Consider the following 27,941-nt stretch of genomic DNA (forward strand, 5'->3'; position numbering starts at 1 on the left):
TCCCTCAGCCGCTGGCCCTCTTCTAGCCACCGGCCTTTGATTCGCACGCGACTGCCCGAGGCCCTTGAAAACTACCTGTTGCTCCGACCCAGTCGTAGCTATTGTTTTGGGCAGGCTGAGACATGAATGGGGATTGATTTCAGGCAATACACAGTGATGTCCTCAAAAGGGGGAAAGTCGTAACCGCTGTTAGTAGAGGCATTCTCCTCGGACAGAAGGAATCTCCTCTGATGCAAGGGGCACTTCTTCGGGGGGGGGGGGGAGGTGGCAAAGGGAAACAGGGGAGAAAGTAGGAAGCCAGCAATTTCACTGATGTTATGCCAAGAAGCAACATCAGGGGAAGGCCTTGGCCTCTAAACCTGGAGTGGCCAATCTCCAGCTGGGGCCTGAAGATCTCCCAGAATTAGAACTGCTCTGTAGACAACAGAGAGCAGTTCTCCTGAAGAAAATGACTGCTTTGATGGGTGGACTTTGGCATTATATCTCACTGAGGTCCCTCTCCTCCCGCAAACCTTTCCTCTGCTGACTCCACCCCCAGAATCTCCAGGTATTTCCCAAATGAAGATTGGCAGCTCTATCTACAGCTCAATATTGGATCCTCAGAGGAAATTGTTGGCTGCTGTGTGAGGCAGAACACTGGACCAGATGGACCACTGGTAGGGACACCAGCTCCCAGTTGGGAAATTTGGGGAGAGGAGACTGAAGAGCGTGGGGCTTGGGGAAGGGAGGAACTACGATGGGATATGAAGCCATAGAGTCCAGCTTTCCAAGTGGCCATCTCTGGCACCTGGAGATCAGGTGTAATACCACCTGGACCTTGGCAACCCTAACCAGTAGTCTGGTCCAGAAGGACTCTTCTTATATTCATCGCTGAGACTAAAGTTCCCTTGTTGCTCAGTTCTTTACATTCACTTTCAGTTGGCCCTGCCAAAATATTTACCTCTCTACATTCACACCATTACCCCCACATCGATACAGGCCATAAAACTTTGCATCCCTAAAGCCGGCTCTGCATACTGCCAAACAAATCCCTAAGCAAGGCGATGGGAGGAGAAGAACACGGCTCTTTCCTTCAGGGCATTGCTTGTGATAAGGGCAAAATTAAGACCTCTAATCTATTTCCAGTGTGGAGGTTACAGGGGCCATTGGGGAAAGAAGCCCTGCCAGGAAATGTATGGCGTCTCATTATCTTTTATCTTACCAGTGCAGAAAGTTTGCAGAAATCGGGCTGCTTGGCCACAAAGGAACCCTCCAAAAGAATTATGCAGGCGGTGTGCATGCTTATCAGGAGAACAAGAGCCACTCTCCATCAGCCAGCTGTGGGGCCTCGTGGAGATAAAGCTGTCCCTCTGCCCAGTGCTGACTTGGCGGATTAATCATCCTGTCCCCTTCTGTGCTATTACTCCTAACCTCTGCTTGGCCCTTGCCAATTGTTAGACAATTGCGCTCCCAGAGCCAAAACAAACGAGCAAAGCATCTGCGTCTTTCTCCCAAGTTTCTGCAAGCAAAGAAGAAAGGGCTGCCGCTGAGTTTTGCGGAGAAAGGTAGCTCCCATTGTAAAATGGGGCTCATCTGTACAGCTTCCACATGCCATTCCGTACCTGCATGAACACTCCACAGGCAAAGAACTTGGAAGGCAACATGAAAAAAGCCTAGAAGGGAGAGTTCGCATCTCTCAGGTCTCAAAGCAAAGTTGTTCTAGCTTCAGATCAAATCCAGGTCCTTTCCCTAAAATTGTCCTTAAAGGCTGTTACTGTCAACTTATGGTGACCTTATGAATTAGTGGGCCTGACCTGGATAGTCCTGGCTAACCCAATCAGGTCAGATCTTGGAAGCTAAGCAGGGTTGGCCTTGGCTAGTGTTTGGATGAACGACTTCCAGGGAATACCAGGGTTGTGGTGAAGCGGTAGACAGTGGAAAACCACTTCTGGATGTCTCTGGCCCTACAAGATTGCCAAAAGTCAGCTGTGACTTGATGATACTTTCTACCAACAAGAATTAATGACCTCCCAAACATCGTATTGTTAGCAGCCTTGCTCAGGTCTTACACAGTGAGAGCTGTGGCTTCCTTGATTAAGCCAATCCATCTCATGCTGGGTCTTCCTCTTTTCCTACTGCCTTCAACTTTTCCTAACAATATTGTTTTTTCCAGTGAGCACAAATGTGCAAAACCATAAAAGACCACCATAGTTTTCTATGGAAAAACATAGAGAACTGGAGTTGGTAGAGGGAGTTGAGCCAACACATAAATTCATGTAGTGTCTTTGCTTGATGTTCCACATCTAGTCTTCACAGTATGAGATTCCTCTTGGATCATAGTATCAAAGATGCTGAAAATGTCAATGTAAACACAATCACCAGTCAGGCATTCCTTGATCAATCTTCTCATTGAACTCCCCGGTCAGATCATACCCATCTTTTTGTTCGGTGCCTGGTTTGAACACTGAGCTGAGCATTTTTATGCTTGTATTGTTGATGCTTGTGCTACATTTTCAAGGCCTGGTCAGGTGTAGAGATGGGCATGAACCAGGAAAATGCAGTTTGGTCAGTGTCATGCCTCATTCACAAACCACAAACATCATGAACTTTTGGACACTAAATAAACTGGTTCGGTTTATGAGGTTCATAACAAGATAAAATGAAACCGCAGTATGCTAGAGGCACCAACATCACAGAGGGACTGTGGCTGACTCTCCTCTGTCGGCCTTCCAGATATGGAGATGATTGGATTTACAGAGTTCAAGTTATGGGCCCCCAAAGAAGGTGCCCCCTGGAAAGTGTTTTCCAGGGAAATGACAGGTGCAGGTGCAGGAGCATAAAGAACACATCCTGTGCAATCTAGAGACACTGAACTCATAGTGGACCACCAGCTGACTCTCCTCTACCTACCCTCCAAATTTGGTGAGGATTACATTGATGGGGAAACAATAGGTGTATCCATCTACTCTGTAGAGAAAACAATTGTCCAACCGGCTGGGCCAACCACAATTCTCCAAAGGCAGACTTGGAATGACAGCAAAAGAGACATGACAAAACTTCTGATAGGGACCCCAGAAAATAACTCCATCCTCACAAGACAATTCAAGGAAGGATGCTGTTACAGGCAGCGCTTAGAAAATGAGGCTCAAAGTGCTGAAACAACAGCAGCAGTGAGTTATAAGTTTTTAAAAAAATCCTCACTAGGCAGAAAAAACCAGGGCTATAGGCTGCTCTGAGCCCTGTGATTGGCCAGCAATAGCTGGGTGGGAATTGATATACTGACTGCAGGCTGGAGGGAAGTGAGATCAGTCAGACTGGTATGAAAGAGATCTGATTGTGACTGAACTTAGCTGGAAAACTCTTGATAGCTAATTCACACATTAACAATTAGGGCAGTTATTTGGTAGCGAGAATTTGGGTAGTCAGTGTTTACTCCCAAATTAGGCCAAAGTACAAGGAGGTGGCTCAGAGCTCTGAATCTGTCTAATACCCCCCAACATCAGTAGGAGAGAGAAGCTGACAATCAGAAGGGAAATTGTTCTGCTAATCTGCTTTTAACAAGTTCCCTGCCTGTCTGTATAACTGGCAACAGCCAGCAGATGAAAGGATGTGGAACTGAGCAGAACATATATATACTATTCTGATCCTACAGAGCAGAATGGAAACTCTTGTTATTGGCAGCCAGCAGTACCTGTCAAACTTTGGAGTGCACCTACTGGTGTTTCCAAGGCTGAAGAATTCCACCCCACCTGTTGTTCTTGAGTTTTCTAAACAGTTTAATCGAGCAGAGACAGTCTTTCTGGAAATGTCTCCATTCACCAACTCTCACAAACCACCACAAACTGTATCAAAGTTCATGAAATGTTCATGCTGGGTGCCTTTCCATGAACAACACTTCATAGACCAGCCAGAATTCATGATAAACTTTACTTCATGAGCTGTTTCATGCTCAGTCCTAGTCAAGTCTTATTAAAGTAATATTTCAATTGCATGTGTGGGCCAAAAAACCCGAAAACAAAACACCTTCTTGGCCACCACAAAAGGGCATTATTGCAGAGTTATCACGTTATTCTAGTGACTTTCTTGGTGAGCATTTGCCTGTTTTTTGAACAACTGGTAGCTTCTACCATGACTGCAAGATTCATTACCTCATTTCATGAGTGGACCATGCACTCCTGTTTAAAGGACTCACCTGAGCAACCAACCAATCAATTAAAAAGAAAGCAATTTTTGCTATTAATCTGGGCACCATATGCCAAGAATGCTGCATTGCAATGAACTCCACAGCAGATCTCTTTAGTAATTGAAGAGTTTTTAAAACAAGATATTTTACAGTTCACAAAGAACTACAATTCCTGTGAGTTTAAGACTCACAAGAACTCACCTCTGTAAACAACCTTGCTCCCTAGGCCTTTAAACCCTGAATGCAATAGTGTTTGTAGTTAGGCATCATCCAGTTCTATGTTTCTTTATCTGAATTTCCAAAAGTTGCCTTGACTGACGCAATCCAGTGTCTTGAGGATGTGGTTAACTGAGAGCAAAAAATAAAAAGGCTTAAATCACAAGTAGTGTTGATTGGAAGGGCAGAGATACTACTGGCGACTGATTTTGCCAACTTTAGAGGAGGTTCAATAACCCCTGATTGTTCAAGTAAAGAGCCTGTGGGTGTGCTCAGACCCAATCTTGTTGATGAAGAAAGAGGTTAGTTGTTGCTGCTACTAGGAGAACCTCCTTTCCGTTAATTCTTGCCCCTAAAGTGCCTGGCTCTTACCTTTAAAGCCCTTCACAATCACGGATCTTCATGCCTAACAGACCACATCTGATGTACTCCAATGTGCCAGTTGCATTCCTCAGATGATAATCTTGCTGTTTCTTACTGTCCACTCACTTAGATTGGTCTGCACCTCCTTAGGGAAGGGTTTCTCAGTTGTGGAACCATTGTTATGGCATCACTGGCCCAAGGAAGTGCAGAGGACACAATCATGCCCTATTTCCCATAGAGCATGTAAAGCTTATTGGGCTATTAATGTAGCAGAGCTTGCCTACTCCTAGATGGATAATATTATATGCAGTAAAATAAATCTCCTGAAGAGCATATTGTAAAACTTGCATTTCTCCCCCCAAGTAGATTCAGTTCACATTCAGGTTGCGGTCAAAAGGAGAGAGAGAAGCCTGATTTTAAGAAAACTGCCCCTATCACGTGGCCAGATAATATGCGTCCAATAACTGGACGCATGAAGGCAATGTTTCCACAAGAGAAACCAGTAGAGAACTGTGACACCACAAAGACCATGTGGAGAATGGGAGAGCACAGACACACACACAGAAGAGTCAGAGGGCAGCTCCCAGGTTAAGACAAATACCAGTTCCTCGGGCTGCTGGTGGTGCATTGCTGTGGAGTAGCATGCCCCACCACTTCCTGTGTCCCTACAGGGGGAACTGATTTGGCCAGTGGATGCTGTTCACCCCGGATTTCTGTGTCCCCACAATGCAGGCAGGGCAGAAAAGTTCCATCGCGCAGGTGGACGGCAGGGGGGTTATTTGCACAAAGGTGGCATTGTGTTGCTATACAATCCCACTTTTTAAAAAAATATATACAAGTTTTTTTATTTTCATAAAGATAGAAATATAGGATGCAGTACGAGTTATTAATACAAAGAACAGTAAAATATAATCATCATTTGAAAATGTACGACCCCACATTAACTACACAATGATATAAACTTTTGCCCAGAGCTGAGTCTAAGAGCCATCCACATTTCCACTGCATTTTAAAAAGAAGGCCTATTTAGATATACAAAAGAGAAGTTGTTAATAGTCAACTTACTTGAGAGATCGTAGACAATCCCACTTTTGTGCAAATTTTAAAAATGCCCCATTTGGCCCCGCGGCACTGCAAAGTGCTGCAGAGCTGAATTGGGCATTTCTTGTCACTGCTGGGATGCCGTAGTTGGGGAGTGGCCAGCCCCGAAAGGCTCAGCATTTCCCCATCCACATGGGCCTAGCCCAGCAGCCCATGGCACCCATGGAGAAAAAGGGAACACAGAAATATCCATGTTCCCTTCCTGTGGGACAAAAGAAGGCCTAAAAGGGGGCCAGGGCCAGGAGGTGGCCAGGCCAGTGCCAACATCATGCAGATGTGGGGATTATCCCCGCATCCATATAAGCACCGGCTCGGCCTTTCCCACCCTCGTGGAATGGGTCAAAGAGAGGCATCCGATTCAGGGAGGTAACACTTATGCACACTTAGAGTGATGTAGTGCCCGCCCCCCAAGTCAGTCATGTTGAGTCACTCACTCCAGCAAAGCTATCCTACTTCAGACAGCCTTTTTCAGAGACTGCTGGATTTTATATTAGAAGTCCCAGGCACTCTGCTGTGCATCTTTAGGCTGCTTCAGATTTGTTGCATGTATTGAAGGAATGTTAATTTTTATTAATTCATTTGAAAAACTTATCTCCAGCTACACTTCTGCTTGAGGCAGTTCCCAAAGTAAAATAGTCATAAAAACAGCTAAAAGACATTAAAACAGACACAACATTAAAAAAACCTGACCAGAGTATTAAAATATCATGAAATATTTAGTGGCATAAAATGATTCTTGTAAAATCATTTATTATCTCTCAGCATGGTGCATCTAGAACTCATGCTGGGTAGAAATAATCTAATAAAATAAAATTTAAAAATAATATTGTGGAAAGTTACCACCTCGTAAATGGTTGTCTGTATTCACCCAGTATTATATTTAAAACTTTGAATGAGTTTGAGTAAATTTCCCCACCTCTTCAGAACAAGAGCTGAGCAATGTGTTCCAGTCAATAATTTAGTGTACCTAGGTGGCAACATAATTACGTTACCCCAGTGCTTTAGGCCAGCATCTGGTAGAATAAAGTTCTATGAGTTTCTTAGCATAGGCTGAATTTAAACACACTGGATCGATTTGAATCAATTTGACATGTATACACTGCAGGGCTTGGCTACTTTTAAATCAATTAAAGTCCTTATGACTTTATGATTAGAACCCCAAGGTTATAAAACATTAATGTTACAAAAAAAAAAATCACAGTTTTATAAAGTGGAAAAGTAAAATCCCAGAGTCGTGTTTTGCAAAGATCACAGGAATCATTATATAAGCTTCACTGAACAAACAAGGTAAGGGCCATTAGGCTGTAAATTGTGAATAGTTGGATGCAAGGCTTTTTTTTTTTTTTTTTAAGAGAGCCTGTAATTAGGGTTTGCCGGCCAGTTAAATGAAAATGAGGAATTAGTAGCCTTCAGCAGAAAGACGGCAAGAGAAACAGATGCTTCAAATGAAAATGTAAACAATAAAGGGGCTGTTTGTTCAAATAAATACAGAGGCTGTGTTTTTTAAGAAGGATAAAATAGATTTTGAGGCAAACACAAAACAGCTCCTCAAAGAGAGGCACCCGGACCTCTAGGGTGGAGCACTGGGTAGGATGTAAAGCTCAGAGCAAAGTTAGTTTGATATATGGTTGAAGTTCAGCCATGGAGGTAATTTTGGTGACCCTTGACTATCTCCTAAGCTTCACCTACTTCACAGGATAGTTGGGAAGATGAAGATCCCACTAAACCTTGAATTTCTTGGAGAACGGGAAGGATGCAAATATGATAACAAAACCATTAGTAGTCAAGAGCTGTCTTGTGTCTAAAAGGTAAAGGTATCCCCTGTGCAAGCACGGAGTCATGTCTGACCCTTGGGGTGACGCCCTCCAGCGTTTTCATGGCAGACTCAATACAGGGTGGTTTGCCAGTGCCTTCCCCAGTCATGACCGTTTACCCCCCAGCAAGCTGGGTACTCATTTTACCGACCTCGGAAGGATGGAAGGCTGAGTCAACCTTGAGCCGGCTGCTGGGATCGAACTCCCAGCCTTATGGGCAAAGCTTTCAGACGGCTGCCTTACCACTCTGCGCCACAAGAGGCTCTTGTGTCTAGAGCCAGTCAATTTCTGCCCAGCTCGAGAGGTCACTCATCCATTGGATCAAGATGATGGGAATGGTGGGTGGAGCAACTATTGGCTCCACCAGCATTTTTCTGTTATGAACCCACTCTCGATTCCTGCACAATTTAGATCATATTGAATATTGATATATGTGGGAGAGCTGTTCTTGAAGTTTAACAATCCCAGAGCCCCTATTTTGATTAAATTCTGTAGATTCCTAAACTCTCCTCTCTCTCTCTGTTAGTGTTCCTCACCACATGCTGGACAGCTTCTTTTCAAAATGTGGTCAGCCATTTGCATGTAGCCCATGGAGGCCCATATCAGCTACACTTGAAACTGAAAGGTCAGTGAAATGTTTGTCATGTTAGTATGTGGCTTGCAAGGTAAAATCTCAGAAGGTAGTTGCTTCTATCAGGCTGCAGCTCAAGCGGTCTTGACCTATGTTCTCATCCAGTTCCCATGATTAGAAGAATTTTTCACTGGCTATAGCAAGAAACCTCATCATGGTTATCAACATGGTTATCTGAGGGAGATTATAAACCTCTCCCTTACATCGGGAGAATTCCCTCAGCGGCTCAAGGAGGCAGTGGTTCGCCCTCTTCTGAAAAAACCATCGCTGAATCCGCGGGACCCCGCCAGCTACCGCCCGGTATCGCATCTTGCATTCCTGGGCAAGGTGGTTGAGAGGGCCGCCGCGGACCAGCTCCTAGCATTTTTGGAGGAATCTTCGGCCCTTGATCCATACCAGTCTGGCTTCCGTCCTGGCCATGGGGTGGAGACCGTGCTGGTCGCCCTGACAGATGATCTCCGGCGCCAGCTAGACCGGGGCGGGTCGGCCATTCTCGTGCTATTAGACCTGTCAGCCGCATTTGATGTGGTTGACCACGAGCTCTTGGTTCACCGCCTCGCTGATACTGGGATTTGAAGGGTGGCTCTTAAATGGCTATCCTCCTTTCTAGAGAACAGGTCACAGAGGGTCGCTGTGGGGGAGGAGTTATCCGACTCCTTTGCACTCCCATGCGGGGTGCCACAGGGAGCGGTGCTCTCCCCCACGTTATTTAACATCTATATGCGTCCCCTGGCTCAGCTGGTACGGAGTTATGGGCTTGGGTGTCATCAGTACGCTGATGATACCCAGCTCTATCTCTTGATGGATGGCCGGCCAGATCTCCCCCCAGAAAAATTCGCCAGCTGTTTGGAAGCAGTGGCTGGATGGATCAGGAGGAGCCGCCTGAGACTCAACCCCTCCAAGACGGAGGTCCTTTGGCTAGGCCGAAGGGAGCAGGAACAGGAAGCGCGTCTTCCCTGCCTGGACGGGGTACAATTGTCATCTGTGCCCCAAGCCAGGAATTTGGGAGTGATTCTGGATACCTCACTTTCCATGGAGGCCCAGGTCACTAAGGTAGCTCGGACGGCGTTTCTCCATCTACGCCAAGCTCGGCTACTAGCGCCCTACCTGCCCCCGGAACACCTGGCCACTGTGATCCATGCAACGGTTACTTCTAGATTAGACTTCTGTAACTCGCTCTACGCGGGCCTACCCTTGTCTCTAACCCGGAAGTTACAGCTGGTACAGAATGCAGCTGCACGGGTCCTCACTAAATCATCTTGGAGGTCCCATGTTCAGCCTCTGCTGAAGCAGCTGCACTGGTTGCCAGTTTGTTTCCGGATTAGGTTCAAGGTTTTGGTATTAACCTTTAAGGCTATACGCGGCTTGGGTCCTGCATACTTGAGGGACCGCCTATCTCCTTATGCCCCCCGCAGGGTACTTCGCTCTGCGGGTAAGAATTTGCTGATGATCCCAGGACCCCGGGAGGCACGCCTGGCCTCGACAAGGGCCAGGGCCTTTTCGGTCCTGGCCCCTACCTGGTGGAACGAGCTCCCTGAAGAGCTGCGGGCCCTGTCGGAGCTCTCTGAGTTCCGCAGAGCCTGCAAAACGGAGCTCTTCCGCCAGGCGTTTGTCTAAGGCCGGGTGATGGCCCGGGGCTAAGATCGGACCCCTCTCCCCGGAGGGGGGAGGCCAGTACTAGACTGACCTGGTTCCCCAGATTGTTCCACCCTATGCCCAATTATCCATCCGTTCCCTTCTGCTCATCCAGTGGGCCTGTACGGGAATAGTTTTTTAATCGCCATCATTGTGATTCAGTCATTATTTTAATGGGGTTTTAATGGGGAATCTTAATGGTTAATATATTGTATTTGTATTAAAACATTGTGAACCGCCGCGAGCCGGTTCCGAGAGCGGCGGTCATACAAATCAAATAAATAAATAAATAAATAAAACATGGTCTACTGAGCAGGATTGGGGCCTGGAGGGGATCAGAGCTACCTGTTGAAATAGGAGAGACCAATATCATTTACACAGAACCTGAATTTCAAGTATTCAGCTGAAATCCACAAATGGCTATTATTTACTATGAACACATAGTATCTCCTGTTTGCTGAAATCCATTGCACTGGAAAACAGAATTTAAATCAGTTCTGTCTTCTCAGAACGGACTATAATGACTGAATTAGGAGACACCTCAAGCTCTTCTGTATTCTGATCTTCCTCACCTGTACATTCTGAAGGGTGGGTGTCTGTTCTGCACATGTTTTGCTTCCTTGAAGGGTTGATTTGATCTTACGAGGTTTCATGTCCAGCATATCTTCTTGCAAATTGGAACTGCAGGTTTTTAGGCCAGATATAAAGTGATGTAATAGTGAATTGACCACTAGGGGGAACAATACACACACACACACACCCCCAAGGCAATAGGAACATATCAACAAGAAAAATGAAACTGTGGAAAAGTTGCTCCTTGGGACTTCCTAGCCCTCAGGAATTCATAGTGATGAGCTATTGCTTCCTAGTAACCAGTGTGTTTTCTGGCCAGAAGTTATTTGGGAACTAGATGTAGTGACAGAATTTATGACCTAGAGACATAGCTCTTATTTTTAACTAGATTCAAAGCCCATTTTAAAAACAGGCTTTGGAAGGGGCAACAAGCAGGAGGGTTTTCTCAGAGTGGAGGCTAGGGGTACTCAGCCCCCCCCAGTTGTTTGGAGGCCAGAAGGCTATCCAGAAACGCCCCTCCCCCAGGTGTTTGGGGGCTGGGAGGGCACCTAGGTCCCCCCCTGTTTGGAGGCCAGCTCTCCCCCCCCCAATGATGGCAGTGACATCTTTAACAGTGGCTTGATGTGTAAACATGAGCAGGCATGTTGATCTCCATGTTGTGAAAAGTTTGATTGGCTTATTTCTGAACATCAGGTCAATGATAAGCAAGCAAATTTGTTTGCTTACAAAAGCAAGCAAATTTGTTTGTTTATTTATTCCTAAGCACAACAAGGCTGCCCTTAGGCCTGCGGCTGCCACCCACCAGGTGGAGTTGGGCAATATCCTAGGATTACCATTGATCTTCTGGTGACAGCGATCAGTTCTCCTGGAGAAAATGGCTGCTTTGGAAGTTGGACTCTATGGCATCATACATCATTGAAGCCCCTCCCCTCCCCAATCCCACCCTTCTCAGACTCCCACCCTAAAATCTCTAAGTATTTCCCAATCCAGAGCTGGCAACTCTACTTATGAATCCGTCAGTCCATCTGTCATTATTGCTTAATTTCAACACAAGACTATTGGCTTAAAAAAAATCCAAATAGAAACTCACATCTTTCAATTACGTGTTTTCTCCCACCCCCCAGCCCAGCTACTCTCTTCTGGCTAACTGGCAAGCCCAAAAACTGTCCTTCCCCGTTATTTCCACTTTGCTGCTTCAAATTGCCAAGATAGTAAATCTTTAAAAGTACTCTTGGAGAGACAGGACCAAGAGTTATGTTCTCCCGCCTCTGAATGATTACAGTTCAACGTCTTCTCCTAATACGGAGAGTGGCAGAAAGGGGAGGGGGGTTATTGGGTCAGCACAGGTACAAGGGGGTCATTAGCCTGTGAGAGCGTGGGAGATAAATGGGTCAATTTGGATTTGGGACTCAGCCTGCCAAGATGGAATTGCTAGTCTTATACGGCTACAGATAATTAGCTTTTGTGGACTGCCTTTGAGAGCTTTGGCAGACTGTGGTTCCTTTGTTACACTCAGCCTTTGGCTTTCTCCTGAAATTTAGCATCTTGGGATGGTCTCCTTTAACAGTATTAGTCCAGGGTTGTTTTTTGTTTTGTTTTTTAATTCAGTTTGCAGAACGACTGACTATCTGTTGGTTGTAAAATACTTGTTTGGTTCATGTATTGAGCCACTGTGGCATAGAGGGTCTAGTGTCAGATTAGGATCTGGGACACCCAGGTTTGAATCCTCACCCTGTTATGGAAACTTAGCGGGACCATCATGAGCCAGTCATGTGCTCCTAGCCTAACCACAAGGCCGTTGGTGACGAGGCTAAAATGCAGGAGAGGAGAATGGCATAAGCCCCTTTGAATCCCCATTGGGGTAAAATGAAGAAACTAAATTGAAAGTATGCCATCGTAAACATCCATGATTTAAACAGTCATTGCTCAGAGTCCTGTCTTTTCCACAGAGTGGGAGGGTCCAAAGTTATGAATGACAGGGAGTGATTGGTTTTAGGTCCTGCCACCAAAGCTGCCATTCTGCCAGAGACTCTTAGACCATTTATGCACTGGGAACTTCACTGTCCCAGCTCCCGTGCAGGGGCACAAATCAGGGGTGGATGAGGTGCACTCGGTCAAATGCTCCCCTGTGTGGGTGCAGGAAGAGGCAGAGCAACCTGCCACGACTAAAACTCTAGCCTGCGGCCTGGCATGAAAACTCCAGTGTGTAAATGGTCTTGAAGAAGAAGAAGAAGAAGAAGAAGAAGAAGAAGAAGAAGAAGAAGAAGAAGAAGAAGAAGAAGAAGAAGAAGGCCTATCAGAATCTCTATGTGGACATGGATTCTCAGAAATGAACATCACTCCCTCCTCCCCCCCCAAAAAGGAAAGAGCATGGTTTCTTATTTTTAAAAGGTTGACAAAAATGTGAGCACAGGTGAATACTGAACACTTCCAATCATAGCTGAAGCCCTGATTCTACTTATGTTAAAATGCAATCCATTTAAGGGAAGTGGCTGCAGCACAGATGGATATGCAAGTCTAAAAGGATTTTGTTGTTTCAAGGCTCAATTCCATTCTCTGAAGAAGAAAAAAACCTGTCCTATGGGGAGCAGGCTTTAAAGCTTGGTATTTTAGGGAGTGTGCTGTTCAAACCAGACATATATTGTCCTTGCCATGTGATTTTACTTCTCACAAAATGGCATCCGGTCCCTCCTTGCTTCTTTTGTTTCTGAGGCAGGATTTACAACACACTCTGGGGAGAAAGGGCAGGCTTCCAGCCAGAGTATCATGAGAGAGGGAAACTGGAGTGCAGAACAAATGCTTTGCAGCAGGGAAACACCCAGCACACACACACACACACATGCAAAAGATGAAGCACAGTCTACATAGTTTGAAAGTGGGAATGGTGGAATTACATAATGAAGCTATATTAAGCAGAAGATAAACCTAAGGTCTGGGCACAAAAACTTCACAGATGCAACAAAGCTGAAAGAATGCATAGAAAGATGGAGAAATGTTCTTCAGACTTGGGCCTATTATGCACGGGTGTGTTCCCTTGCTTTCACCATGCAGGTCTGTCAAGTTTTCTTTTTTTGTTCCGAATCGATTTCCCTCCCTTCGGTTCTCATTTCGCTTTCTGATTGCTGTTTCTCCAAGTTTCCTGAAAGTGCTTTTATGCCCCCCCTCCCCGCTTGCTTCTCTTCCAAGCCAAAGGAATTTCAAAGGTATACAGATTTCCTCAAATTCCCTCTGCCCTTTTATTGCCCTCAAAGGTCACTCCCCACTCCCATTGAGATTGTTCTGCCCACTCTGCACCTTCTGCCATCTTCCCCCCCCCCCCCCCCCGTGGTTGGTTTACAAGCTACATTTTTTTCCTTGTTATAAATTTTAATTGTTTTACAAGCATAATTAATCCATTGCTTGCTGGGGGGTAAACGGTAATGACTGGGGAAGGCACTGGCAAACCACCCCGTATTGAGTCTGCCATGAAAACACTGGAGGGCGTCACCCCAAGGGTCAGACATGACTCGGTGCTTGCACAGGGGATACCTTTACCTTTTTAGTCTCAGATCGCTGAATAAAAAGGTGCATTTAATATATAGCTGCAGAATAAATACATCTGAGGAAGAGGAATGATGTGTAAGGTGGACACAGAATCTGAAGTCAAGGTTAAAGACTTACTGCTTTGAAAATCTGCAGTAAGATGTGTGTGTAATGGGTCTTGGTTAGGAGATCTCAAATATGGATCATTTCAGCCTTTGGCTGAACTTTTTTTCTTTGGGGGGGGCTTGCAATAAACCAGCCATACTTCTTCCTTCCTGTTAACACATAATCCACATAACTGGTAAATGCACAGTACATTCCTAAACAGATTTACAACTTCAAAGTCTGCTGAAGTCAATGTTCTGCACATGGGCTGCAAATTGTGAATGCATCAGCTTGCATTAGTTTTTCAGATGAAGGTATGCATTGTTGAACTCGCAATGCGAATTGACAGCTCTCATTACCTAGTTTGTTTAACGGATGAACTCATGACAAAGTTGTGCGGAACTTTAGACTGTTAATTTTGCTGCAAGCACTTGTGCTGGGAACAGGGTTGCAAGCTCTGGGCTGGGAAATACCTGGAGACTTGTGGGAGGGAGAATGAGAAGGGTGATGTTTGGGGATGGGGGATTATCAATAGGGTATAATGACAAAAATAAATACAACAACAACAACAACAATAATAATAACAACAACAATAACAATGAGTTAATAACAATAACAATGAGTCCACCTTTCAAGGCATTTATTGTCTCCAGGTAAACTGATCTGCCACCTGGAGATCATTTGGAATCCCAGGATATCTTCAGCCACCACCTGAAGGATAAACAGAAAGAAATTTCCAAGCTGGCGATGGCAAAAAAGCTTTATTCAGAACGAATTCCTAGATATAAAACCTCATTTTCGTATATTACTTCCTCAGTAAACTGTAACAAAATCAAAGTATATCATGTCTTCATGCAGGCCTTATATAACATGAAAATATAAATTTTATGTAACTAAAATAGTTTTCTACCTTATTTCTGAATTGGGTTTTTTTTCCCAAGGATATCTAGGAACTCGTTCTGAATAAAGCTTTTTGCCATCGCCAGCTTGAATTTTTTTTCCTGTTTATTCCTCTTCGGCTAACGGGTCGTCTCTGCTTGTGCCACCTGAAGGATGGCAACCCTCGCTTGGGAACCAGCCTTTACTCGGACCCCAGGATCCAAAAATTTGATTCCATAAGCTCACTGGGAGAGGGGCGGTCTTTAGGCTAGCTTCTGCAGAATTCACAGCACTCCTTCCAAAAAGGCTTTTGAAACCGAGAGGCATTCAAAAGTAAATTGTGATATGATATGAAGGTATGATGTTCAAGGAAAAATTCCATTTAGCATGACCAAGGCCTGGGAATATCTAATAGCGTTCTTTAAATCTTGGTCAGGGTTCCTTGTTGGTCCGTTTACAGGGTTGCACCCAATTTCAGATATGAAAATCATTCCACAGCTGATGGAAATTTCTCTTTTGTGAGATTAGACATCAAACTGATAGGCCACGGGATATGCCCTGTAGCATGGGATTGTAAAAGAAAACATTGATAGCATTCCTTCAAAAAGGAAAGTAAAAACAAATATTTATGCATGAACTTTTAGAATACAGACCCTCAAGTTGGCTTTGCATTGATCCATATGTTATTTGTAGTACATATACACAAATATTCGTACTGAAAATCTAGAATCTGAAAACACAGCATGGATTTTTAACCCAAATCAATTATGCCCTACCCTAAACTAAAGAATCACAGTGATCATTTTGCCTCCCAAAGCCCAGGTCCAAACCTATAACATTTTCCCCCTTGGCACTCATCTTTATTTTCACATGTCTAGCAGTTGTCAGGGGAAACACATGAAAAGAACCATTTGTGCCAAGGGACTTATTAGGATCAGGCCAGATATACTATGAAATGGACTACTGAGTATCAAGTTCTAGATAGCTCCGTTATAATTTTCATGGTGAAGGTATTTTGCAAGGCAGACTCAGAGAAATAATAGAAACACAAAACAGATATGTGGCAGCCCAGAGCATGGACGTTGATTTGAAACATTGTGCAAAAAGCAAGGAAGGCATCAAGTCAGTTCCATCTAGTGTGAGATCCCAGATTTGAGGGACTCTCCAGCAAGGAGCTTCCAATGGACCCTCAGAAAAAGCTAGGTGTGTGGATGGATATCCTTCACATGGCCACTCATTTTCTTATGCTGTACAAAATAAAATGGTTTGTGCTGAGGCCCCCAAATGCCTGAATTTGGCAACATCTGGAGTCATAAAAACTGCTCACAGGAAGGGGTCCAATCCAGTGAACAGCATAATGTCAGAGCTACCTCATACACACTTGACAGTTCTGTTCTGTTAACTGGAATGTTCCTGTTTCCATTCACAGAAAAGGACCTGTAATCTTGTATGAACTCATGGCTCAGACGTTATGCTAATCACATAAACACTTCACATGTGTGCACAAGTTTTACACATCATCGGAAAGCTATATGTCGTCCATGTACTGTTGAAAACAATTTGGAGAAACTGTATCTAGACTTGTATTGGTATGCAGAAGGCCTGTGAGACCCAGGGAGCAATCCTAAACAGGTTTTGTTGGAAGTAAGTTAGATTTAATTCAGTGGGGCCAAATCAGGTATCCGTCATGGATTCAGTCTCCCTGTTCAGCCTCAAGAAACGATGGCAGAGGGATTCGTGCAATCTGCTGTTGTACAGAAGAACTGGTACTCAAATCCTGAGACTTCAGAAAAATCTGAATCGGGGTTTAGACACAACACAAGCCACATACCTCATACTGTTTCAAGAGCACATGAGTAACAGCACATGACTCAAGAGCACATGTGCGGGAAGCAAAAACAATTAAATTCTCAAATGAGTTTACTTAGAAAAGATAAGCAAGAGAAGACTCAGTTAATGTGCAGCTGAGAGCGGCAAAGGAAGTGAGGCTGGAAACTGGAGAAGCTTGAGCAAATGTTTTTACAAGCTCCCTTTGAGTGGAGTTCACCAGAGATCCCTGAAGCCTGGCCTTCTGCCAACACAACACTAGTGTATTTATTAGGGAACCTGCTGGCTTACCAGGAAATTACAGACCAGTTAAATACTTTATACAGATAAGTAGTTTATTAAGGAGCTATAGGAGATTATGAAACAGGGAGTGCTTTGGGAAGTATAATACTGTGGACAGCATCCAGAGGAACCTCAGGAAAAAGGTGGAAATAACTCTAGTATGCAGGGCGACTATAGAGAAAGCAAGATTTTTCTAGCATGGCCAGTGCCAAATGGGGAGGAACGGTAAATAATGAAGACTAATATGGATAGGTGAAGAGTGAGTCAGATTAGTCCCACACCTTGGGCTAAGAGATGCCAAAAAGTCAATGCAGATAAATGATACACCATGAGCCTTGAGCCCAGAAATGAAATGATTAAGCACTGACTGGGAGGAAAGGAAGAGCTGGGGACCAGTCAGAAGAACAATCAAGGTTATTGCAGGCTGTAAAGCAACAGTGAAGGGAAAAGGAGGTTTTAAAAATGTGTGATTGTAAATATGACAAGGGGGATAAATCTTATTTGCTCCTGGTTCTTGTGCTTGCATTTCTCTGCTCCCTGTAACACCCATGCCCCCGTTCTCCCTCAACAGTGTGGATTTTATTTCTGTACCCTTCGACTCCTTGAAAAGATTGCCGGGCTCTTGGGCCACGGTGCAGATTGGTGGAGAAGCTGTCTTTGGCCAAACTTCATATTTTCCATCATGTTCTGAACAATTGAGTCAGCTTGTCATAATACAGACACCTTCACCTTTTTAACAATGCTGTGTGCTGTTGCCCGAACCCACATATCACAGTCATTGCAAACACCCTCAGAAACATGGTATATAAATAGTATAATCAGTCATAGTTAAGTGAGGTTGCCTGCTCTTCTGAGGCACAGACTCTGACATTCAGAGAATGGTAGGGGCAGAGGCTGGAGATCTCAAACCTTCTTGCTGATTTTCACAATTAATGACCATGTTTCCTGTCCTTTCAAGACATATGTTATGCCTACTCTGATGCTTGATTACGGCCCATCTTCTATATGATCTTCCCCATACAGTGAGATCACCCTCAAAAGCTTGGTGTTGATGCTTTTGTCCCCAGACGTGAAGTGGTGGGCAACTTGGGGGTGCTGACTCCAGACTGAGAAATGACAGACTGGGAAACTGGGGGTGGTGGTGAAGTATGGGGAGAATGGGGTTTTGGGAGAAGAGGGAGAAGAGAACCAGCTTGGTGTAGTACTTAGGAGGGCGGACTTCTAATCTGGCGAGCCAGGTTTGATTCCGCACTCCCCCACATGAAGCCAGCTGGGTGACCACATGCAGTCAGCTGGCCACTTTGAGACTCCTTCTGGTAGAGAAAAGCGGCAAATAAGAACCAACTTCTTCTTCTTCTCATCCTCCTCCTCCTCCTCCTCCTCTTCCTCCTCCTCCTCCTCCTCCAAGGCATAAGGCCATAGAGTTCATCTTCCAAAGCAGCCATTTTCTTCAGGGGGGTTGATCTTTGTGGTCTGGAGGGCAGTTGCAATTCTGGAAGATCTCCAGGCCATCATAGTGACAAACGAAGTTCAGTGTGGGCAAGTACAAAGCCATAAACATAAATATATGTTAAAGGGATCCAAACTGGCAGGAACTGAGTTGTGGTAGATAGCTGACTGAATATGTCAGCTTAGTGTGTGACTGCAATAACAAGGACAAATGCTATGCTGTGGATTATTAGGAAAGGGACTGAAAACAAATCAGCCAGTATCATAATGCCCCGTATAAATACTGTGAAGAGTTGATGGTTACCGCACCTCAAAAAAGGTATTATAGCACTGGACAAGGGCAACTAAAATGATTAAGGGGATGCAACTCCTCCCCAGTGAATAAAGGTTAAAGAGATAAGGGCACTAGCCTGGAGAAATGATGACAAGAGGTTTACAAAATTATGCATGGGATGGAGAGGTAGAAAAAGAAGTACTTTTCTCCCTTTCTCACAATACAAGACTACATGGGCACTATGAAATTAATGAGCAGTAGGCTTGGAACAAATAAAAGGAAGTACAACTTCAGCCAAAAAGTAATAAATACATGGAATTCACTACCACAGGAAGTGGTGTTGCAACAGGCACAGACAGTGTCAAGAGGGTATAGATGGAATACTCTGTCTGGAGTAGCGATGCTCTGTATTCTTGGTGCTTGGAGGGCAACAATGGGAGGGCTTCTGGAGTTCTGGCTCCACTGGTGGATTTCCTCCTGGTGGCACATGGGGCTTGGCCTTTGTGTGACACAGAGTATTGGACTGGATGGGCCATTGGCCTAATCCAATGGTTCTCAACCTGGGGGTCGGGACCCCTTCGGGGTCGAACGACTCTTTCACAGGGGTCGCGGCAGGGCGAGCAGTTGGGGGGGACCACCACTGTTGCCACTCCCTTCTACAGGTACCCGCGCTCAGCTGCCAGCCGCTCTAGCAGCGCCCCTGGGGGAAAAAAACAATTTATATACAATCACGAACAATGAATCTTCACGCCATTGGTCAGCTTCAGTTTAATTTCGGTGAAAGAACACTTGCATGATTTTATTGCATAACACGAGGAACTGTGTTAAAGGGGAAGGTTGAGAACCACTGGCCTAATCCAACGTAAACCAACATGACTTTTCTTATGTTCTTATAGATCTATTCAGCATCTCCACCTAGATTATTAAGTGCCTTCCCAAGGAATACTCATGTACTTCCCTTATTATCAGTATGTATGAAGCAAGTCAAGTCTGAGCAGAATATGCCACTATATTTTACTACTATGAGCTATGGCATTTATTGATCAGTTGTGATATTACTTTTGGTAGTTTGTCTTTAGTTTATTATATATTTTTATTACTATAAAGCAATGGAAGGACTAAGAGTCCAAAAGGATGAGGCATCAGTATTTCAATAAAAAAAACAATAGTTGAACATAGAAAAAGATGATAAGAAGATAAGAGTTGTTTTAAACTTTGGAAGGGAGAAGGGAGTCTTGCCCAGGTGACAGTAAAGAAAGTGAGATTTTTTTTCTAGCACAGCCAGTGCTAAATGAGGAGGAACGGTAAATAATGAAGACTAATATGGATAGGTGAAGAGTGAGTCAGATTAGTCTCATTCCTTGAGATAAGAGATGTCAAAAAGTCAATGCAGACAAATGATAGTGAACCTTCTGTTTTCTCACTCTGAGATTTAACTCATTCTATCTCCCTGCAAGGAATTCTGGGTGGCATCATGCTTGATGATGGCTCTGACCACTGGTGCCTGCCAATGTCTTCTTCCAGACACAAGGAACATCCCTCTTCTTCAAGAGCTCCTCCCCTGGACTCTTGATTGGCAGAAATGCCTCTTGCACTAAAGGAAGGGATCTACGTCCTCCTTCTCCTGACAAAAAAACCCAAACAAACATGGGAACTAGGTTATGTTGAGAGAGGGTGACTAGACCAAGTTCACCCAGAGACCTTCATACATAGATTTAATTATGAATTTAAAACATGACTAGGCCATTTGTGAAAGCACAACACAACAGATAGACAATGGTTCCTTCCACAAATAAATGTGTCCCTTGTCAGCCAGTGGGAAGGTCCTGCTGTTTGGGGAAGTATTCACGTGACATAGTACTCAATCCAGGCATGACTTATGTAGTTCCTGGATGAACAAGAGCAAATTAAAGCCGCATTTTTCTGACTCATGGAGTAAATTGTGAGTCAACTGCTAGCAGAACCTAGAGCTGGCAACCCTAGATGGAGTACAGGTTGTGATATCAGGGGTAAGTGTGAGACGTGAGAATTGCAGGAATGATGCATGAAGATACATTGCCTGTGTACTTTCACACTGCTTGCAGCTACTTTCACCATCAGGACATCTTTCACCATCAGGACACCTTCCGTGAACTTGTTCAGTGTATTCAGCCCACAGTGTTTCCAAGAAGGGGCACAACTGGAGAACCACCCACAGTTGGTTAAAGCTGCTAAGAGCTACTGATAAGATCTGAATACCCAGGGGAAGGAACAAATCTCTTAGATGAAAATCCGTTTCTTCAGTGTGAGTGCAACCCCACTCAAGATGGAGGTGGCTTTTTACTGTATTATTGATCAACAGCACTTCACTGAATTCCACTTTATTGGCCTTCAACTACCCAATACCAATAGCAGACACTTGTTTAGAATGAACACTACCTCTCTTAACTCTGCTGAAGCAGGTTCAATCTCCAAACTAGGGCCTATTATGCACACAGCTTGCTTCTAATTTTCACTGAAGTCAAGTCAGTAGGGTTTTAATTCAAATGCTGTGCTTGCATTTCACACCTTTTTTTGGGGGGGGGCTCCTATTGGATGCTGGTGGCCAGGTGGTGGTCATGGTGGGGCTTTCTAGAGCCACTGGCAGGAGGCTGGTCTGAGGTTGGACAGCTTACCAAGTTGCCAGAGGCTGGTAAGGGGGACAGACTTGGGTGGTCAGTGGGGAAAGTGAGGGGAAAAGTAGAACAAGAAGAAAACACAATGGTCATGAATGGTGAAAGCAAGGGAAAACACCCATGCATAATAGGCCAGATAATTAAAATGGGTTTTTATAATTCTTCTCTTCCATCTCCTCAGTAAACCACATTGCCAAGTTATAAACCAAGTTCTACATTGGAGGAAGGCTTGACTAGGAGTGATTATGCCAGGCAGCTACTTTGGCAGGAGCTGTAGCCATGTCAACAAGAACAATAGACACAAACGTCCTCTCCAATATCCAAATGGATTCTTCAGCCTAGAGTTGCCACCTCTGGTTTGGAAAATAACTGGGTATTTAAGGGGTGGAGCCTGAGGAGAGTGAGGTTTGGGGAAGGAGGAACTTCAAAAGAGTCCACCTTCCAAAGCAGCCTAGTCTCTTGGGCTTGACTGTTTTAATCCCTTCCCTGTCCTTGTGGAAATACTGAGTTCTCATGTACCTCAACTTTGCTGGGGTAATAGTTGGTCGCCTTGACACATTTTCTCATTCCCAGGCTATCAGGCATTTGATGAGCATAGAGAACAAAACCCAAGAAATTACCTGTTACCCATGCTCCAGAACACCCTATGCTTGTCCTTAGCTGCTCCTGTTAAGGAGGCCTAGCTAGGGATATAGCCATCTGGGGGATAGCACATCTTTAAAAAGCTGCCACAGCTCAGACATGGAAACTGTCATTTAATTTATTTTTATTTTAAAAGGCTCTTGCCCTGACTTTCCCCTGGAACACTAGAACCAAAGTGGCTTAAAATAAAAGACATGGTAAATCAGTGTGGCGGCACAATGAAAAGCATTGCGAATCTATCATGTAACATCACAGGTGGGATAGGTCATCACAGTCCTTGATCCAGGCAGAGAGTCTTTCTGTGCCTCGGCAAGAGGTGGGTTGGAGAGCAGTATCTTCCTTTTGGCGGCAGCAGAGTCCCAGGGGCAAGCGGTTCATATCGTGTTTCAGGCACAGAAGAAGGTGCAATTGGTCTTCCTCAGCCCCAGCTGGAACTCTCTTCGATGAGACAACAGTGCTCCTCCAAAAGAATCACCACCATGGTCTCATGTAACCAGCTTTTAGCAGGCCCATTAAAAAACAGGAACCCACCTGACTAGGCACCTGGAGTGGAAGATACACCACCGCCCCTTCCTAACCTGTAAGTTAGACTGATGCTGAAGAGCTTGGAAAGACTCCCTCTCACTCACACACGTACAGAGCCTCTTACAGATTGATCTCAGTGACACAAACCACATTGGCCTTCTCATCTAGGATAGAACGGTGGGTTATAGAAGCTTAACCTTGGACATACCTGGCATTCAGCCATAGCACAGTTAGAGTGAACAGCTCATCGATAAGAACTACCAGCATCACTGAGACTGACAGAGGGACATACAGTAATTGCCCAGCTCCCCTCCTACTCCTCCTCTTTCATAGAATCATAGAGTTGGAAGGGGCCATACAGGCCATCTAGTTCAACCCCCTGCTCAACGCAGGATCAGCCCAAAGACTCTTTATTTGGTCTTCTCTGCCACCAAATTTCTGTTTGAGGCTGAGGCTGAGGATGGACTGTCAAGGGGAAGGAAATAGAGCAGGCATCTCATTTTAAATATCTTGGGATTGTGCTCAACCATAATCTCACCTGGAAAGAATCACAAATCTGAGAAGTCTGTAGGAGCATACTTCAACCGTCCAGGACATTCCGTTCATTTACCTCAAAGTAGCTGTTTTATTACAAGGGAACTTCAAGAACAGACTGGAAAAGGAAACTGCAGAGTTACAAGTTATTACAACATTCAAAACAATGGAATTCCCAGGGCTCAAGAAGGATATTGGTTTCTTATCTTATTATATGTACTAACCTCTTTCAACCTTTATATCTGCATTCCTAACATCCTTTTAATTTCATTTTATTGCTAATTTTGGATAATAGAATTGAATAGTGAATTGTAATGTAACATGATAAACAGAATGTAATGTAATTTAGAATTGGGGATTGGAATTTAATTATCTGGTCTGAGGACAGGGACATAACTCTGCATGGCTGGTCACTTGTGGGGTTGTCTCTATGCTCAGGGGAGATGGATGGAGCCTAATGACAAGGTCTCAGTTACTCTTGGGCATTCCACAGTTGGGGATTTATCTGTCCATTAGTCTCCAATCTTGATGCATTTATTTACTTCCATGATGTCCCCCACCCCACCCCACAGAGTGGAACCCAAAGAAACTTAGCGTGTTGTTCCTGTAAGACCTTAGAATCTGCCAAACATCTTCATTTTGCTGCTGTGTACTAATGTATGGCTTACCGTCTACCTCTACGTGAACTTGTAATTCCCATTTCCTTGTATCTGAGGAAGTGTGCTTGCTCAAAAGCTTGCACCTTGAATAAAATGTTGTTGGTCTTAAAGGTGCCACTGAACTCAAACTTCATTCTACTGCTTCAGATTAATATGGCAACCCACCTCAATCTATCTGGAAAGGCCATGTTTACTTAGCTACTGAAATTAAGAGGACCAATACAAATGCTTCTTTAAGGTTTTGGGTTTTTAATGTAAGACGCATCTTCGGGTGTGGCCCCCTGGAACGGATATGGATATAGACATGACATCCATAGCCCCACCCCAAGGAGCACGCCAGAAGGGGCTGGGGCAACTGCGGGGCACCATGACAGGTAGCCACCTAGGGCAGTGCAGGCCATTAGGGGAGGAGGCCGGGCCACTGCTGTGCTATGTGAGGAGGCCTGGGCAGTCATGGGACAGTGCAGCACCAGGTGTGGGTCAGTGTCGACCTGCCCAAGGCAAGGGGAGGTGGCACAGAGGCCTGGTGGGCCTCTGTGAGTAAAAGTGAGGAGGGAGCAGGGAGTCTGCATGGTGGGGAGACCTCTGGGGGGTCAGAGAAGACCAGGGCCCTACTGGGAAAAGAGGTAAGAAGGGGGTGGGGTGGACTCTTTGTGTGCATTTGTGTGTGTGTGTGCGCGTGCATGTGGGGGGGGAAGAGACCGGAAAGTAGGTTAGAGACGGAGAGAGAGGGGAGGGGGAAGTGGGGAGGGAATGGGTTTGTGTGTGTGTGTTTGTGTGTGAGAGAGAGAGGGGGGAAGAAGGATGGTTTAAAGAGCTCTGGAGCAGGTATGTGTCCCACATACCTGTGAGAGCCTGGGTGTCACTACTTTAATTTTAAAGGAAGGTCAGTATGTACCTCCTATCATTAATACTTTTAATGATGAAATAATTTCTCAAGGCTTGTTTGGAATAGGCATTTAGACGAATGGAGTTTGTGAGTCTGTGTATTATACACTCCTTCCGTTTCTGTGCTGGATAGCAGACGTGCCTAGCTGTGTGGCAGGAACTGCACTTCGTATAGAGTTTGCATAGTGTTCACTGCCTTTAATCTAAGGCTGAAAGTTCTTTTTTTCAGTACCCAATGTCTTGGGGAGGGGGGCTTTTGCACCCTATGGAGGAAGACTATTTCAGAAATCCTTCGGAGAGGTGTATAGGTAATAGGCTTGAGTCTCTTGGCCTTTCCCTCCTGATGCTCAGGAACATGGATTATCAAAAGACATCAAGATCAGGACAAGGGTGATTGACCTAGACCACACGACTACACTAATACAGGCAAGGTATGTATGCTCCACTCCTACCCTAGGGATCCCTCCTTCTGACCTTTCCCTGACATTTGAAACTTCTTACAATCCGTAGCTATAGATTTGTTCTTATGGTTGCCGGACAGAATGTTCTGCTGACAACTGACAAAATGCTTTGCTAAAATCCCATTTCAGGCCGCTTCTGTGGTTGTGTAACTGGTGCACTCAAGACTGTATTCCATCCTTTGTTATTTTGTGATCAATTGACTGTCCGCTGGAGCTCTTTTGATTATTTATTCATTCATTTATTTCTTAGATTTTTATACCGCCCTCCCCTATGGCTCAGAGTTGTTTACATATAAAGTTGCAAGGTAGTACATGGAACCTGTCTGTCTGTCTGCCTGTCACCCCTGTTCTGTCTAGATATCAAAGAGGTATCTTTGTTGCTAGCAGATTTTGATTGAGAAATAACTGGATCTGTTGCAACATATTTGACAACAGCGATCTCCTTAAAATGCTGATAAGGTGTTATCCGGCTGACCTTTATAAGAAACTAGAGGCAAAGCCTGTTGTACCCAGGAATACAACGGCTGCTAGGATACACACTTGCACTGTGGCCTCCCTGGGGGCTGGCTACATGGCAAAACCTCCTGCCCACTCTTGAGGCCCCGCCTCCAAACCTCAAGGAACATTCCTGACTCAGAAGTCACCAACCTCCAGATAAGGCCTGGAAATCTGCTGGAATTGGACTATAGAGATCAGCTCCCCTGGGGGGAAATGGCTGTTTTGGAGGGGGGACTCTACAAGACAACTCATCTCCAGAATCCTGGAGCTTGCTTGGGAGGGGGGAACTCTGTGGCAGAGAGGTTGCAGGATGGGAGAGGTTGGGACCTGGGGATTTGCTGGAATTGCAGGCCATTTCTAGGCTTTGGATCCCATGGAGGTGCTGGAGTGCCTCTCTCCAGGTGCAAAACAAATAGAAATGCTGGGTGGTAGTAATAGCTAATAACAATAAACATCAAATAATTCATAAACTTGTCACAGTTTCTTCCTTTAATGAAAATATTTGATGGCAAAATTTGCTTGAAGAACTGAAAACCTTTAAGTCAGTGTGTTCTTCAGTTCAGTTCAATATCAGAGTAAATCAAAAACAGTTCACTGTACCTTGCCATTTCAGCTTTTGTATCATGTTTTGTAACATCGATTTTAGCTTTTTTGCTCTGTTGTGATGTACTAGTTTTGTTCCTTTGGTCACACTAGCTTAATAATAACGAATATCAGCAATGAGGCATTGAAGAAGTAGAGTTGGTTCTTATATGCCACTTTTCTCTATCCAAAGGAAGCTCAAAGCGGCTTACAATCACCTTCCCTTTCCTCTCCCCACAACAGACACCCTGTGAAGTGGTTGTGGCTGAGAGAGCCCTGATATCGCTGCTCGGACAGAACAGTTTTATCAGTGCCGTGGCGAGCCCAAGGTCACCCAGCTGGTTGCATGTGGGGGAGTGCAGAATCAAACCCGGCATGCCAGATTAGAAGTCCGCATTCTTAACCACTACACCAAATGGGTAGGGTAAGCAGGGTCACCAACAGCCTGGAAAACAAATGCCCTGCCCTCTTAGTAGAGTCTTAATGTTATTTACTCCCATGCTATATAAAGTTTCACTAGCCTATTCTCTCACATTAAGCCTCTAGTAAAGCACAAGGGACTTATTCTTAAGGTTGTTGGGAACCCAAAATGAAAGGCATTAGTTAGGCCTTCTGGGATGCTGCAAAGCTTGAGCATCCAAAGGATAAAAAAGTACTGAGGTAATTTCTTTCCCAGCAATCTCTGAGCAGCAAGTAACCACTCAGCATGATTCTTAATCATGTGTCAGAGCAGAATACCATTTTGCTGAACATCCTGTCAACATATTTCACCATGAGCCTGAACCTCACAAATGTTAATATCCTCACTGCAACTTCCTTGGATGATACAGTCGACCAGTAATACGGGATTAGTTTGGTCATCTGCATGGACCCAGTATTTACTCAGAAGTAAGTCCTATTAATTGATTTTAAAGGGATTTGCTTCTCAGTAAATAGACTTAGATTCCAGCCCCAGTGGATTGAAATGTGTATTTCCTTCTATATCATACACATTCTATGTATGTCAGAGAAATACATTTCCCCCTAATTTTAGCCCTTGCTGGTTGTTTTGTTTGAACTCATGTAAGGGGGATAACCTAGCCTAACCTGGTCTTCCGCCAGGTCTATGGTTGAGGTTAGCGTTCTAAGGGAGATCTGGATCACACTCTTGGATTATTCTATTGGTGGCTGAAGATCTGTTCTCCCATGTCCACCCCCAGAGGTGTTATTTTAAGGGGAGTTTCTTAGTTGTTTTTATGCTGCCATAATATATCTTGGATTTGGATAAGTGATTGCCTATATATATGTATATATGGGGTATTTTATCTGGGGGTTTTATCTGTTGTAACATGCCACGAGCCTTGTGGGAGTGGCGGGCTATAAATCAAATAAAACTAAACTGGTACATGGGACCTCCACTCAATGTGCAGTAGCCATTTTGTGGGAAAGGGGTGATACATGTAAATTCAGGGCCATTCCACATGACTTAAATGTAGCAGAAGTCTTACCTTTAGTAAACGCTACTAAACTCAACGTTCTGCATGACGTCATAAACAATCTGCAACACTCCTGCAACACTCCCGCAAAAATCGCTTCGTTGTAGCGCTTTTCGGGAAATCGGGGAAAGTGGATTCCCCCTGAAAAAAATCGCTACACTTCTGAGCACAAGCTGCAACACATCAGCGA

This window comes from Paroedura picta, chromosome 3 (assembly GCF_049243985.1).
Source record: "Paroedura picta isolate Pp20150507F chromosome 3, Ppicta_v3.0, whole genome shotgun sequence".
NCBI classification, from domain to species: Eukaryota; Metazoa; Chordata; class Lepidosauria; order Squamata; family Gekkonidae; genus Paroedura; species Paroedura picta.